The following is a 16,080-nucleotide window of genomic DNA, read 5'->3' as shown; positions in this document are numbered from 1 at the left end:
CTAGTGCTCCACCCTCGTGACCACACAAGAGTAAATTTGCTCAGTACGTCATCTCCTGATGTTTACAAACAAATACAGAAAGCATTTATGTAATGCATTTATTTAAACAAGGCTAAGAAAAGAGCAAATAGATCATTCTTTGGGATTCCTTACTTTGCAAACATACCTATTATGGATTAAAGTTTGACAGTATGCCAAAGTTATCAAGGTAAACTAGAAGTGTGACTGACAACTGAAAGTGGTTTCTCTTTGTTGCAGTGTGTGTTTGAGGTAGAAAGAGAGGCAGAAAGAGAGAGTCAGCCAGAAAAGCCATACAAAAGAGGCACAGCAAGTGTCTGTATGTGGCAGTCGTTTACCTCCCACCTTCCTGGAGGCACCATCAATTTAACGGGGACAACTTCACCACTCCCTTCAAGGATCAGCACAAAAAGACTGACCTGGGACAGACACACAGTGTTCACCTCAGAGATCATTAATCAAGTGTCACGGTTGTGTGTGGATGAGGTCAGATTCTGGCATCTTGTGTTGCAACTGCTAGGTCAGATACAGGGCACTAGATTATGTACACAATATCTAATAATGAAAAAAGAAAAAAGAAAATGTGATTTGTTGCTGTTTTTCCTGTTGAATATTGATTCACTATGTGTGATCAGGAATGTTTGTCAAACTCAAATAGTGTTGTTTTTTCCTGCAGAGATTAACTGTTTAATGCAGAGAGCAATCACCCATTGAGGTTGCGCCGCAGCGTATAAGTTGTCAGTATGTGCACGCGTGTGTGTGTGTGTGTGTGTGCTGTCGCGCTGCGTGTGTGTGCATGTGTCAGACAAAGACCACCTGTGCAGCGGAGGGAGCCAGTGAATCCTGAGCCAGAGTGTGTTCTGTCAATTGGCATTTGATTTGTCACTCAGCAGTCTCAGGCTCTGGCTGAGTCACTTAGCAGGCCACACCCATCTCTCTCTCTCTCTCTCTCTCTCTCTCTCTCTCTCTCTCTCTCTCTCTCTCTCTCTCTCTCTCTCTCATCTCTCTCTCTCTCTCTCTCTCTCTCTCTCTCTCTCTCTCTCTCTCTCTCTCTCTCTCTCTCTCTCTCTCTCTCTCTCTCTCTCTCTCTCTCTCTCTCTCTCTCTCTCTCTCTCTCTCTCTCTCTCTCTCTCTCTCTCTCTCTCTCTCTCTCTCTCTCTCTCTCTCTCTCTCTCTCTCTCTCTCTCTCTCTCTCTCTCTCTCTCTCTCTCTCTCTCTCTCTCTCTCTCTCTCTCTCTCTCTCTCTCTCTCTCTCTCTCTCTCTCTCTCTCTCTCTCTCTGCCTTTCCCTTTTCTTCTTCCTCCACACAAGGTGTATCAATGGGTTCACCTCCAGGCCAGGACTGTTGAGACACATACCTTAATGCATGTGGATCACACCCATATCTTTTGGTAACCTCTGTTATGGTGCAGCCAATAAAAATCATCACAGAATGTCAACTCTTCAACGTCAAGATTAATTTTAAGCTCTTCTCTAAATTATTCTTAATTATCTCATAACTCAAGTGTAAAGATGTCCCCATCAGGTTTGCACAGATTTACACCGTTTTGGTATCTTCATGAACTTGCCAGGCAAACATAGCTGGATAATTTGTCTCTGAATTGTGGTGAGACTGAAATATTGATATTATATACACATCATGGGATTGCACAAACCAAAGAGGGTTTTTAATCCACTACTAAGATGAACCTCGGTGCAGGTATTTGTAAATGAGCTCAACAACAGGGCTGCAGCCGGCAGATGATGAGATGCCAAGAAAAAGAGCTAAATGGATCCTATAGCCAAAAATAAAAAATTGCTGATGCATAAATAAGTGTGTTTGTTGTTCATTGATATTATGACCAAATACCATGAAATAGCAGTAGTTAAGTGGGTAGATGTCACTGGAATCTGTAAAACAAAGACTCCTAAATAAAATCTATTCTTTTTTAAACATGAATTGATTCAACTTGATAAGTTGAATCTCCAAAACAATTCCATTACTCTTCAGAGTCATTCCAGTGACACACTCGCGTGTCTGTTTCACCATATTTTAAGCAAGCAATCATTACTTAAATAGAAGTGCAAACATATTCATCTTACCCTGAAACCAAGAAAAATGCCTGAAAATTCCTGACTGAAGCTGGATTCTGAAGCTGCTACAACAGGTTCATTCATGATGGCCTGGAGGGTGTGGAACACAATGTGAGGCCAACAATATCAAACACTTGATTAATAGAAGATGTGATGCCAAAGCGGGCGCAACATGTATTGTTACTGGGAAACTTCTCACTTAGTGACTGTGTTCTGAATTCTACCATCATCCCACACAGTTTGTCATCCCACCAGCACCAAACTTAACTCCAGTTCAGAGTGCAAAACCAACAAATAGACTACTCCCTTTAGTAACAAAACACATCTATCTGTGACGGAGCTGTGTGACAAAGGGGCCGATCTTGTCTGTACTATAACTACGGGAGACAGAGGACGATCTCTGAATGATCTGAAACCTCCTACGTCAAGTTTCCCATGACAAAAAAATCCGTGAAGACAAGTTTGGAGGTTTCAAACAAAAGTGTGATTATAGGAGGCTGTTGTAAAAAATCTATAAGTCACTCAACAACAACAAAAAAAGCAAACAGGACAAACACACACGCTGTATTACTACATGCTGAGAAATTGTTGCTAGATGGACTAGTTTTAGGAATAGCTCTGTTTCTACCAGTAAACTTTGAGAGAAAAGGTGTCTGTTGCAGCAAGCAGCAAATTGATAGGATGGACCAGACAATAGGCGGGTGCCACCCGGTCACATTCCTCACATGCCAGGCTGTCCATCAGTGACCCTGAAATGGAGCCCACTTTTCTAATTAGGGTCATTAGTGTGAGTCAGTAAGTGCCCCAGTCACACATGGCTGCAAACCAGGCCCACTTTGGCACCGTGGAAAGACCCCAAGCACAGCAACAACAAAAAAGGCCATCTCAGTGTTTTCATCAAGACGTCCATCAGTGCATACAAATGTTATTCAGTGCAGATGCCAGTGGGATTTGTTTCCCAATGTGAGGACCCGAAGCAGGCGTAAACAGTCATGAGCAACAGAACGTTTCCTAAAAGGAAAACGTGTGCTACATTAATAATTTTGCACAGGTAGGAATGTGAATGAGATGGATGCTGGTAGTTTGAAACTGGCTCCCGGCCGAGGTGTTCGCACCAGACTGACGGTTGTGGCAGTTGTTTGTTTCCCCTCTGTTGTAGAAAATATCAGACCACAAGATTCACCATAGGACCATGTATTTTCATGGACACGACCTAAGTGGAACACCTCCTAACCGCAACACGTGGTCGTAGCATCTGTATGAGCTTATGAGTCTATTATCATTCTCATGTCATATGGAAATTGATAATGATTCCGTGAATGATATTTTCCTATTCCTCACAATAGTCATCAGAATGATGGAACCATTTTTAAATCCCGGAAATGAAAAGAAAAGAAGCATTTACATCTGCGGTCACTTCTTTTTTGTATTGATACTGGAAAATATTGTGACGTTAACTTTTAGCAGATGTTGTTGCTCATTTGACTGCTAATTTGGTTACACACTTTAAAAGAAGCTTAGAAACATCCGTTTATGGATATGAGTGATAGGGCTTGTTGTCATGTGCGGCTAGCATCATCAGCGTGTGATGTGATTGGCTGATGGAAGACAGCAGGGATTGAATCCGGTTTTTTTATCTGATGTTTAGATGCTCAGTCTGAAACATTGAACTTTAAAATATCAGTCACTAACAGTAACACAGTCTGTTTCTAATTATAATTTTCCAATAATATTGGCTTTACAGCTTGCTGATACTTGAATTTTTCATTCTACTCATTGACTCATTTCAAGAAAAATGACTACATTAACACTAACTTGCATTTGCTAGGTAGTATTTGTAGCACATTTGTGAAAATATAGTGTGCTTCAGCTTTATATCTCTGTGGTTCAAAGGCTTTAGTAAACATGCTACATTTCTACCCACGACAGTTTTCTGTGCACCTGCATTTACTTCAACCATTAACAGGCACCGTGTTTTACCTTGAGATAAGCCACGCTGAGAGATTTGAAAGGTGGCAGAACAATAAAATAATCAGTCATCAACTTTCACATTGAAGAAACAATAAAGCAAAAATGACTGAAAGATAAATCAGGAGAGGGAGAGATTAGAGCTAAAGCTGTTGCCAGGTTTGCTGGGAGAAAAAGGAGCTCTTTACTGTGCAGCTGGGAGTTGTGTAGATCCATCAGGTGTGATTCAGATAGCAAGTTGAGTCAGCTAGTGAGGTGCTGAAAGGTGCAAAAGCCCACGTAGAAAAGATGGCACCTCCCTATATGCTGTCTAAACAATAATGTGTCTTAATGATTACAAATGTCAAGAAAGGAGTGAAGTCGGCTGCTTATGATCCTCTTGTGAAATGGAAATATGCAGTGTATGATTCTAACAAATACCTTGAGGTAAAAATATTATAATTTACCCCCAAAAATATCAAGATAATAATGCACAATAAAATACATACATTTGTAAACTGTTCCGGAGATGTAATGATCAAAAGTAAACTGTAATATTGTACTATTGTCAATAAATTCTCTGAATAGACAAATCAAATGGTGCAGAGTGAGTGTACTTAGTGTGTTTGTTTGATGAGTTGTCTTGCTTGTAGATTCTGAAGCCACTCACCTCGCTGTCTGTCATAAAGCGGCTGTTTGCACAGAGATCCTCAGACTTACTGCACATCGTGCCGAAAAGTAGAGCTCTCAAAAATCTAGCTTTTGATCTGTTGATCTCAGCGGCATGTAGGTAAATCAGAGCAAAAATAATCAGCTATTCTTGTTTGTACAACTGCTAAGCCATCCAAAATTCTAGAAGTGAGTATTTGTTGCAGCTCCAGCTAGGCTGCAGACTATCAAGCAGTATGGACAAAAGCTATTCATATTGGCTTCAGAAAACCAATTTGTCCTCAAACTTCATTCTCACCTTTTGTCCCAAGAATTCATTAAGAATTTATGGTGTTTTTGAATTGAAATGACACATATGAATATCGCTAATAATTAAAACAGACTCAAATAAATAAATTATAAGGCGAGAATGAGAAAGGTTCTCACTGCAGTGAGCAATACTGCCCCCCCTTGGACGTCTTGGATCACAGCACACACAAAACCCAAAATCCATATACAGTATAACCCAAAAATTAAACATAAATAACAATACTTAAAATTTCTATAGTATCAGGTGACATTGCATTTCCTGACAACTTCAATATAAATTTACCTGAACTCTTAAACCCAAACCTTGTTTTAAAAGTGTGGGTCAGGCAGTCTCTTTATTTCATCGTACAGTTGTATTCGGCCTTCTAATTGAGCCTTACCCTCACTATAACCTTTATGTCTTCCTGTAAAACTTAATCATTTACATTATGGGGAATTTTTTTTGTCCCCAAAAGAGAGGTGAGCCCCCACTCTGTCACTGTGTAAACACACGCACAGACACGCACGCACACACACATGCACGCACGCACACACGCACGCACGCACGCAAACACACACACACACACACACACACACACACACTCACACAGACACAATGGCCCTAGCATCTCAAACACACATTTTATTATTACCAGAGCCATATCCAGTGCTTGTCATCCCATATAATCCCTCTTATTTTCTTATCATTATTCCGACAGGTGGTCTTACCTGGCTGTGGCTGGGAAGCAGGCAGATATGAAGGGGATGTGTAGGGCAATAAAGTCATAACCAACTGGTTGCATGCAGGGGACGTTCCATGTGAAGCAGCACCTGCTAGATGTGAGGGCCCTTGATACCAGCTGGCCAGTGTTTTATAGCACTTCTTTTACAGTGGCTGTGATTAGCAGGAAAGGTCATGAGGAAAATGGAGAACCTGTCATCTTCTGGATCTTTAATAGGCTTCACAACTGCAAAAAACTCACGATGTGTCAATCGAGCTTCAGCGTGAGACAACAATGAGCTAAGTCTTCTGTTTTCAAGCACCTCTTTCAGGACAGAACACAACAGGCCTCGTCCAGCCTTATTCTGTGGCGCCACCTTGTGTTTGATGCAGTCTATTGCATGCATCCACAACCAAAAACAGCTCAACAAAAATATTAAGAAACCTTTGAGGACTTACTAGTGTTGATGATGTCATCCTGTTCCCGCCTAGGTCGACAAAAGAATTCTTACTTTCAAAACTTGCATTGGAATCAAAAAATGCAATTGTCACAGAAACTCGAACATTAAAGAAATAGTTTCAGTCAATGTCAAAACAATTATCAGCAACAACTGTTTTTTTCAGCAGGCCTCTCAAGAACGAGCACATTATGTTGGCTTCATTATGTTTCACCACCAGCTGATCATCAGTTGTGCAGTTGTTGTAGCTCACACACTACGTGTGGGCGCTCTTCTGTGGCTTTACTTGGATCTTCCTCATGCCGAATGAAATAATGCCAACCAGAATATAAAAATTTTAAATAAATTTATTTAGAAACAGGTCTATTTGGAATAATGCAGTGAAGCGCCTTCTGATTGAAGTAATTGTGAAATGATTGTAAATGTCCCACGTGTTTAAAACGTGGGACAAACTAGTCTAAACCAGGCATTGTGCTTCCCCCTTCTAGACAGGATTGCTTCATTGTCTCAGATGATTTCTTCTTCTTATTGTTTGAATGTGCAAATTTTATGTGACGGTTCAACTGATAAAGACGAGGTTCCACAAGAGAAAAGGGAAATGAATCACTATCAGATTTAAATAGTATTAAGAAAAAAGAAAGAAAGAAAGTATACTTTATTGATCCCCAGATGGAGAAATTACTTTGCAAACTATCCTTAGATAAGGATGTCCCTTATTTTACCCATCTTTGTGTCGTTACCAGTAATATTTGAGCCTAGAGAAACAAATAAAATGTTACTTATATTTGCCATATAGGAATGGAAGGCCAGACTGCAGAGATTGAGTCAGATTTTTTCAAATTACTCTCACACAAACCTTTTTGTCGCCCTCAGCTGTTTCTTTACAGTATTGCTTGTCTTTCTTTCATTCATTTTCTACCGCTGTATCCGCCGCAGCGGGTCACGGGGAGCTGGAGCCTATCGGGGAAACTCCGGGTGTGATGCCAGTGCACCGCGGAGCTACACACAAACATGAATACACCCACTCATTCCTATGGTCAATTTGAGACCGGCCAATTAACCTGAAGTGCATGTTTTTTGGATGTAGGAGGAAGCCGGAGAACCCAGAGAGAACCCACGCAGACACGGGGAGGACATGCAAACTCTGCACAGAGCAGGACTCAAATCTGGAACCGCCTTGCTGTGCGGCGACAGCGCCACTCACTGCACTGCCCTGCCATGGCTTGTCTTTCAGTCATCTTCAGATTACCGCTGTATGTGCTGCACGGGGAGCTGGAGCCTATCTCGGCCGCATAGGGCGTTAGGCAGGGGACACTCCAGGCACGACCCCAGTGCACCGTGGAGCCACACACATACAACCATGCACACACACACACACACTCATTCCTACAGGCAATTTGGAACGGCCAATCAACCTGAACCACATGCTTTTGGAGGTGGGAGGAAGCCGGAGAACCCGGAGAGAACCCATACTGGACTTGAACCAGGGTCCGCCATGTTGTGAGGCGGCAGCGCTACCCACTGCACCACCGTGCCGCCGCTTGTCTTTCAGTTCAGTGAAATGCTTAGAAAGTAAGACTACTGTAATTGTCTCCTCTCCTCTTTGACAAATCTTCAATCATGATTTGTTTTCTGGGAGTTATGATGCTACCCAATTTATGAGCCCTGTCTGTATTTAACACGACTCCAAACACATTTTTTAATGAAAATGTTTAACAGTATCGGCCCATTTAAACAGTATGATTTCCTAATGCAGAGACTTTATTACAAAAGTATCTCCACTTTTGAATGACCACATTAACTATGATTAAAAATATGTGGGTTTGCTGGTTTTGTTGGTTTCCAGAGCCACTGAATCTTGATTAGTACAGTGGTACATCTACTTACGAATGTCTGTAGTTACGAAATTTTCTACTTACGAAATTTCTCAGCAGGAAAATATTGCCTCTAGTTACGAAAGAAATTTTGACTTACGTAAGGTAAAAACACAGTAACGGCATCAGCCGTTACTGTGCTCCCACAGGTTCCTGAACGCATTCTCATTCTCATACTGCTCTGCCATTGGCTATTACCTAGTGTCTTCCTGGCATACCATTGGGTAAGAGGGACATCTGTGTGGAGCTAGATCATTGTTTATGCAGGGTCCTTGTTATTCGGCTCTCGACCTCTGAGGTGTTCTGACAGTTTTGCGCAAATATACTGTATTAACTTTTTGAGTATTCGCTATGGACCCCAAGAAAGTGACGTAGAAAAGAGAAAAATTAAAAAAGATTTTTTTGTCCATATAAACAAAGCAAGAAATCATAGAAAATCATGAAAAAGGGATGCGTTTGGTTGATCTCGGCAAAGAATATGACCGTAATGCATCTACAATCACCACCTTATTAAAATAAAAGGAAGTTTAAGGAGTTTAAGGCATCACGTGGGTGGTTGGAGAAGTTCAAAAGGAGGACTGGAATTCACTCTGTTGTTCGGCATCGTGAGATAGGAGCGCATTGACCAAAGAGGACAAAAAACGATGAGGACTGCAGTTAAAAGGTAAATCATTTTTATTCTTTACTCTGTTCTATGTTTTTACGTTATGCACAACTCTCATTTATTGTGTAATAATCTAATTGTACCAAGTATTTGTTACATGTTTTGATGTATTTTTATACTTTATAAAACATTTATATCGGAATTTTTGGGGGCTTGGAACGGATTAGCGCATTTGTATGGAGAACGTGTCTCTACTTACAAAATTTTCTACTTATGTAATTTCTTCCGGAACTAATTACTTTCATCAGTAGAGGTACCACTGTAGTTAGAAGACATTCTCTGAAGCAGGCCGATTCTACTTATATAATATTCTGATATTCTGAATGAGCTCATTCAATAGAATTGAACAAATATTGTATGAACTTTAGATGAAGAAAAGTTTTTGAATTTTTAAAAATGCTATGTTTTAATGTCACATTCAGATTCTGCTGCACCAGAAATGGAAATACTTCAACAGCAGAAAGAAGCGCAGGTAGAGATGATTAACTTCTTAATGCTAGTATCACTGGTGCAATTCATTATTTAAATCTTGAAAAATGTTTGCTATGAAAAAAGCTCAATTAAGGAACAAATAAATCATTAAGAATATCACTGCACATCTCTCACTTTTGTGTACTTCACAGTTGGATGGCAATGTAAGACACACAAGTGACCCTCGCAGTGCAGGAACGTGTCTCTTTTATTTTACCCAAATATTTTTTTTATCATCACGAACATAGAGGCGTGATAAGTGCTGCTATAGCTTGAGAACCTGCAGTTCGTTACTTTAAATATCTGACATCCTGCATCTCTACAGCAGCAATGACACAAAAATCTATGTGACCAAACCGATCAAAAAATTGTAGATTTTTAAGTAAAAAGAGTAACCTTTTTTGTTTTTATGTTCTGTGTTTATTGTTGTCATACAACTTCATGTTTACCAGGGTTGTTTTCAACCCCCAGATGGATTTAAAGTCGATCACATAAAAAAACGTTCAAGGTTGTTGCTCTTGATCAAACATTGGAATTCCTAAGAAACAGGGTAGCTTTTCCTACATTAACTCAGATCCTTCATCTCAAATCAATTAGATTTTTCTTTTCAGTTCACTTGTATTTTAAAGGCCTCTTTCAAAAATCTAGCTTCAAGCATGTCAGTTCACAAGAGCCAAGGAGCGTCTTTGAATTATAATCAGGAAAAGGTAATTAAAAGCTCCTTGGTTCTCCTGCTCTGCCCCCCCCCCCCCAGCAGCCATGTTCTGCTAATGGCTTTGGATCATGGCTAAGCCTTACCTCAAATGGCTCTTAATCCAGTGGGCCTGCGTTTGGTTACCTGAGGGAAATACTATCCAGGCTCTATGCTACCCCCATCGCAAGCTTCCAGATTAGTCCAATATATATTAATCCCCCCATTTATCTTTGTCAACTAGGAGCCAAAAATAATTTGAGGGTGAGTAAATAAAAGCGAGAGCAATAAAAGAGTCATGCCTCAGACAGAAGGCAGGTGCTTGCCACCTCATACAACTCGTCACTGGGATTGGATCTCTAATGAGCCTCCCTATACGGTAAATACGGCTCTGCTCATTTCTCTCATCAACATTTCATGGGTTGAGTGATTATCCCTTTCAAGCAAACAAGGGAAGTTTCAGTTTCTAAAATGGAAAATGGTCATCAAAAACACACGATTCCCACAAGGACGAATGTTTACTCATGAAATGGAAGGAACCCAGAATTTTTAAGAAAAGGGACATTTAGAATAAGAACTATGGTGGGTCTGGAAGAAAATAGAAGCAACACATTAATCATCTGACTGGAAATTGGAAATTGAAAGACACCTTTTCATTAGCCGACCCTTTACGTTGCCTGAAAATTCTTTTCATATGTTTGTGCAGTCAGAGCAGCTGAACCCTGCAGGACACGTCCAAAGTCTGACATTTACTGTTAGGTGGTAGACTAATAAATACAACAGCAGAGGACGTCACAGCCTAAATGTGTGTGATGTTTTGCCAGTGGATCAAAATATGATTTTTGCATGATGTCACGGGATTAGTAGCATCAAACATATTTTTAAAAGATGTAGTAAATCTCAGAAATAGGAAGCAAAGTCATCCCCTTGCAGGAGACATTTTGGGAATCACTCAGGAGAAAACCAAGTCCGTAGGGACATCATTCTGTTCTGATAGTGAAACTCATAAGTGGTCTGTTTCTGAAACACTCCCACTGAAAGTTGGTGCGGTTTCCTGAAGCTGCAGATGCATCATCAAAGGTCGGGAATCCTGTGTTAAAGACGGAACGGAGGCTGAGTCTGCTACTGAAGTTTGCTTCAAAAAGTTTCATGGGCATCAACATTTCCATCTGATCTCTCTTGTAAAATTGATTTATTTCTCAACTCTTTTTTAATAGTGGGTTTTACGTACAAGATTAATGTGCATGGAGACAAATAACCACATAGTTTCAGAGATATGCACCACTTTTACCTTTTACACTCTTTTATATTGCAAGAGGAATATGTAATATTATTTCTCAATTGCCAGTCAAGGAACTGATATAAATAAGGATGCCTTGTGAGTTTGTCTATAGAATATAAAAAGGGGTTATGTTATTATATTTGCAGCAGGCCCTACGGTTTTTTTAAATTAAAAAAAACCCGTTTTAGTTAACAAACAATTTTAGCCATCAAAACCTTTTAAAGATAAAAAAAAATCTGTTTGATCAGTGGATCAATTGACTACATTCAGTGAAAGAAGGTATTTGTTACAAACCATCAAAGAAGGACCTACTCTGCAGGGCCCCTGAGCTCTATGGGAAAAATAAAAGGGATAATGGCCGTGATTTAACAGAACAAAACTGTATTCCAAATGTAGACATGTACCGTGTTCAGGAACAATGCCACAGAACAGCATGAGCAGATTAGCAAGAGCATAATGTAGGGGAGTGAATATTGGCTATTGGAAAAACAAAGTTTGTTGCTGGACATGCAAACATGAGAATATTTGGTGACATTTTGGTTGAGGATGTATTTTCACCAGAAATACTTTGTGTGTTGGCAGAACTATATAAAAACAACTGAACAGTGTAGATGGGATTTGTCCTCAAAGAAAGAAACTATTAACTTGAATAAATTATTCATTACCATGACCCTAAGTGGAAGAAACCATCAGGTATAGTACATCTGCATATATGAGCAATAAACTGCATAAATGATTCAATTATTATCATTATTTTGAATCAGGATTTAATTGGTGTGCGTTGGATGAATTTACTCTTAGAATGAGCTCTAACACAATGCAGACAAATAAGCCCCGTCTTTTGAATGCACATGTCCCTGCACTCGAAAATCAAGACAGAAAATATACATGTCAACACATTTATTATGATTTATAAAGAATTTGGATGTCATAGTTCTTAAAACAACAAACATATTCCACAAACTACATTTACTGAAAGTTTTATGAGCTGCTTTGAAGCTAAAAATGACTGAAACTGAGAAATATTATTTTGAATCAAAAGCCTAAAAAATGACTCACCCTGTTTTCTATTAAAACTACTATTGAATTTTTCTTCATGTGAAGTAAAGTCCCCAAAAAAGTAAACATTTGTTCCCCCTCTTTTGGCAGAGACTGCTCTTCCAGACATCTTTTGTTTTGAAACATATTTGTTTTCTGATCCAAGATTTATAAGATACCATCTGGGCAACACTCAGATGGATTTATTTACCCAAAGAAAATATAGCGATGAAAAATTCATGCCTGTGCGTCAGTCTGACCCTTCGTCGTCTCTGGGTTCAGCTCCAGGATGGGTATAGATGCTGGGTGTTGTTGAATGATGGTGGTTAGAGAGGAGGTGGACCAAACGGCCGTTTCTCTCTGTGCGGCTGGAACGTCGTCTTCACTGCTGCCTTTTCACCACATCACAAGTGAGAACAGCCGCTGACATCCAAACATGAAACGTTTTTAAATCTGTGTGTGAACACTAAAATCCTCTCGTTTGTTTATCCCCTGCATCATTTCAAGCAGTCAATAACTGACCTAAAAACAATTAAATATTTAGTTCATTACAAGTTCATAAGCATATTATTTCAACACTGATTCCATCAGTCCCATGTTTTTGTGTTTGTTGTATGCCAGCTCATTCAATATGCTCCTCATTTCAGATTCACTGTGTTTACCCAGGTTTACTAAGCACAGTCATTGAATGTGGAATGATGGAAGCATTGTATATTATTATAGTGATTCAGTTTCAGGAAGCGTCAGTCTTTTGAACTTTATGTGCATATTCAGGTCTGCTTTGACAGTAACTGATCATCAGGAGGGTTGTTGTACCAAATGTCTCTCCTTGTTGCAGATGTAGGTCATTGTGTCACTCCAGTAAGGCCTCAAGACCTGAGAACGGCAATAACTGTCAAGTTCATAAGGAAGTCAAATATTCAGTGTGAGGAGTGAAAAGGAGCTCTGTGCATCAGTCTGCCAACAGATTTAAGTGGTCACTGAAGCCCACATGACGCGCTCTGTGTATTTCATATGAAAGCAGTATTTCCATAATCCTACATCTGTCTGTTAACCACTTGTCTAAATAGCCGTAAATCAGCAAAGAATTCCTCCTTTTTTTTTGAAAGGCAACAGCTTCCAAAGCTGCTGATAGAAACTTGGACGATCACTAGAAAGTAATCACTAAATTATCTTCTTTCCTTTGTAACACCAGATCATTCTGATGTTGCAGTGCAGGAAATAATTACCCAATTAACAAGATGTTACTGTCTATTTTCACATGACGCATACATAAGCACTTTAGACAGCAGAGTTTCTCACCTTCCACTTCTACAGTGAATGCTAATGTCCTCTGGGAAAGGAAATCAGCCACCAGCAAGAAGAGAGTACTTACTGAGTGATCGATTTTGCCTCCCACAGATGAGAAAGTTAAGAGGTTATATCCCTGTCCTCGTCTGGGATTGCCATTTCCTTTCCTTTTGACCTGTGCATGAGATGGTGGACTCTGACAGGAATCAAGGTGCAGAAGAACAAACACGAACACTGGAAACTGGGCCATGCCTGAGGTTTGGGTCTGGGGCGGAAAGGGCTATGGGACTGGGGCTGACTGCTCTGCTCCATTCCGCCTGCCAGCCTGTGAGGGAGGTTTGGAAAAGTCATCAGCAGACCTCAGGCCAGCGCCTCGCTTGATCACGGGTGGCCACCAACACAAAGTCTCCAAACAAATGGCTTTACATGATGTGATCACTATCTGATGCGCTGCAAGGGAGGGTGAACGCAACATAAATGGCACTTTCCTGTTGAAAGAGAAATCATGGATGATGTAACAGAGCAGGGTTTCAGGGTGGCCAGAGCAAATAAAGATGAACAGTGCTCTGTTTGTCTGCTGTCCAGGCAGGCGGCCTCAACCTGGGCAGCGTGACTGTACTCAGAAAGAAGTCATAAAATTGTGTGTGAGGTGAAACACAGAAGTGGCTTTGCGGGTTTCTTCATGCTTACGGAGTAAAAAGGTCAGTCAGTGTGGTGTAAGGAGAGTAGATGTCTGTCAAGCTGAAGTAACTGCAGCATGCTGCAGAAAAGCTATGGGATACATCCACTTTGCATTATGTTGTTTCGCCATTTGGAGCGCAACAGAACAAATACCGACCTAATTTATGCATTTGGATCGTTGGCCGTAGGGGTGATTCATGCCAGGGAAATACAGAACAGCTTGAATACGACTGTAATAAATATAATGTTTAGACCTGGCTCGGGATCGGATCCCTTGAATATGTCACACACAATTCCCTGCAATGGGCTGGAAGTGTGGTCGGCTTTACGCAACAATTTTCTAACAAATTTCTAGGTCATGTGATTTGGAGGTAGACGTTGCCACGGCATCAGTCCAACATACCCAATGTCATGTGGTACAGCATATCTAGCCACTGATGTAACTCAGTTCCTTATGGCATGGTAATGTGGAGTGAAATGAGAGACCACTGGAGGCTGCAGCGTTCACCTCACTGCTGGCACGAACAGTGTCCATCTGCACACTGTAGAAGTTAGTGAAAGGGATAACGAACAGTCAAGTTTCAACTTTAATTATTCATAAACGACTGGAGGATGTTAAATGTTCCACTGTTGGAAAGAATCCCCTCCTTTCACCTGCAGCTACATGTTCTCCCCCTCCCATAAAGTCACAGCCCTGCTCTTGATCTTTGTGGTTCACATCCATGACTGTTGTTCCTCGGGTCGGACCGTCGGTCCCTCAGGAGGCAGGTCTTCACCTCTCCTCCCTTGAAACAACAGCGGTGGCTGGGTCAGCCCTCTGTATTTCTGATGACATTTCCTCAAGATGCCACCAGTGGGAACAGCTGCAGGTACTAGACTAACCATACGGCTTCTGCAGACACATTAACACTGCAGTGAATGTCCCCAAGCAATTTCAAAGTTGTAATTTCTCCTTGCTTAACATTCATAAAGGCTTCGCTAGATGCACAAATTATAGCTTGTATGGTCAAAATGAAAAAGCTTAATGAAAGGACTTGACAGTTTAACGCAGATTTGTATGTTCTGGTAAGTTGTATGTTGGTTTTACTATAAAATGCCCTATGGTATTTTAGGTACTGGCATTACTGGAGCACCATTACACTGTGTGTGTCGCGCTCCCGCCCACACACACGTGCAGACATAGACAAATATGTTCACCCTGCTCTCTCTTATTTTTGGAGGCTCAGTAAGGTCTTCTGCCAAGTACAGCTTCATACTGCCTGGCCTCCAATCCAAATGGATCTATAACAGTTAAGGAACCTCAACGGTCCACAAAGGCCAAAAAGAAACAGAGGAAAAAGAGCAATTGGCAGCCAACCACACACATTCACTGAGTCATCCCACCAGGCACTAGTAAATCATTATGAAAGCAGACGACAGTGGGGTTGACGCTATCATCTCAGACCATAACGCGCCCATTTGTAAGAGCAACCTTCTTGTAGATATATAGCTGTCACTGACTGTCAGGTCAGGAGTTGCTTGTCCCTCTAGCTTTCACTGGATCAGAGAGAATAAGAGGAATTCTCCAGAAGTGAATCTCTTTTGTCTCTTAAATCAGATTCACCTGCCGAGCCGCCTGAAGGGCGTTTACAGTCTATTCCCACAATAAACAGCCAAGGAGATGATAAATTGTTTCCTTGGAAATTGGGAATGGTGCTCCTGATGGCGATAGTAATCAGCCTTATTAGTCAAAATGGAAAATGTGGGTAGAACACAAATGCAGAGTTCAAAGAACTTTTGGTGAGGGGCCAGTTGGCTGGGACTGCTGTGTGCTCCTGGGATTATATTCCCTGTTATAAAGCTTGATGTCTACGCAGCACAAATAAACAAAAGAGGATGTGATCAAGCAGTTCTGGTATGCAGGACACGAGAGATT

The sequence above is a fragment of the Antennarius striatus genome, chromosome 17 (genome assembly GCF_040054535.1).
Source record: "Antennarius striatus isolate MH-2024 chromosome 17, ASM4005453v1, whole genome shotgun sequence".
NCBI lineage: Eukaryota > Metazoa > Chordata > Actinopteri > Lophiiformes > Antennariidae > Antennarius > Antennarius striatus.
Note: the sequence above shows the minus strand (reverse complement) of the source record.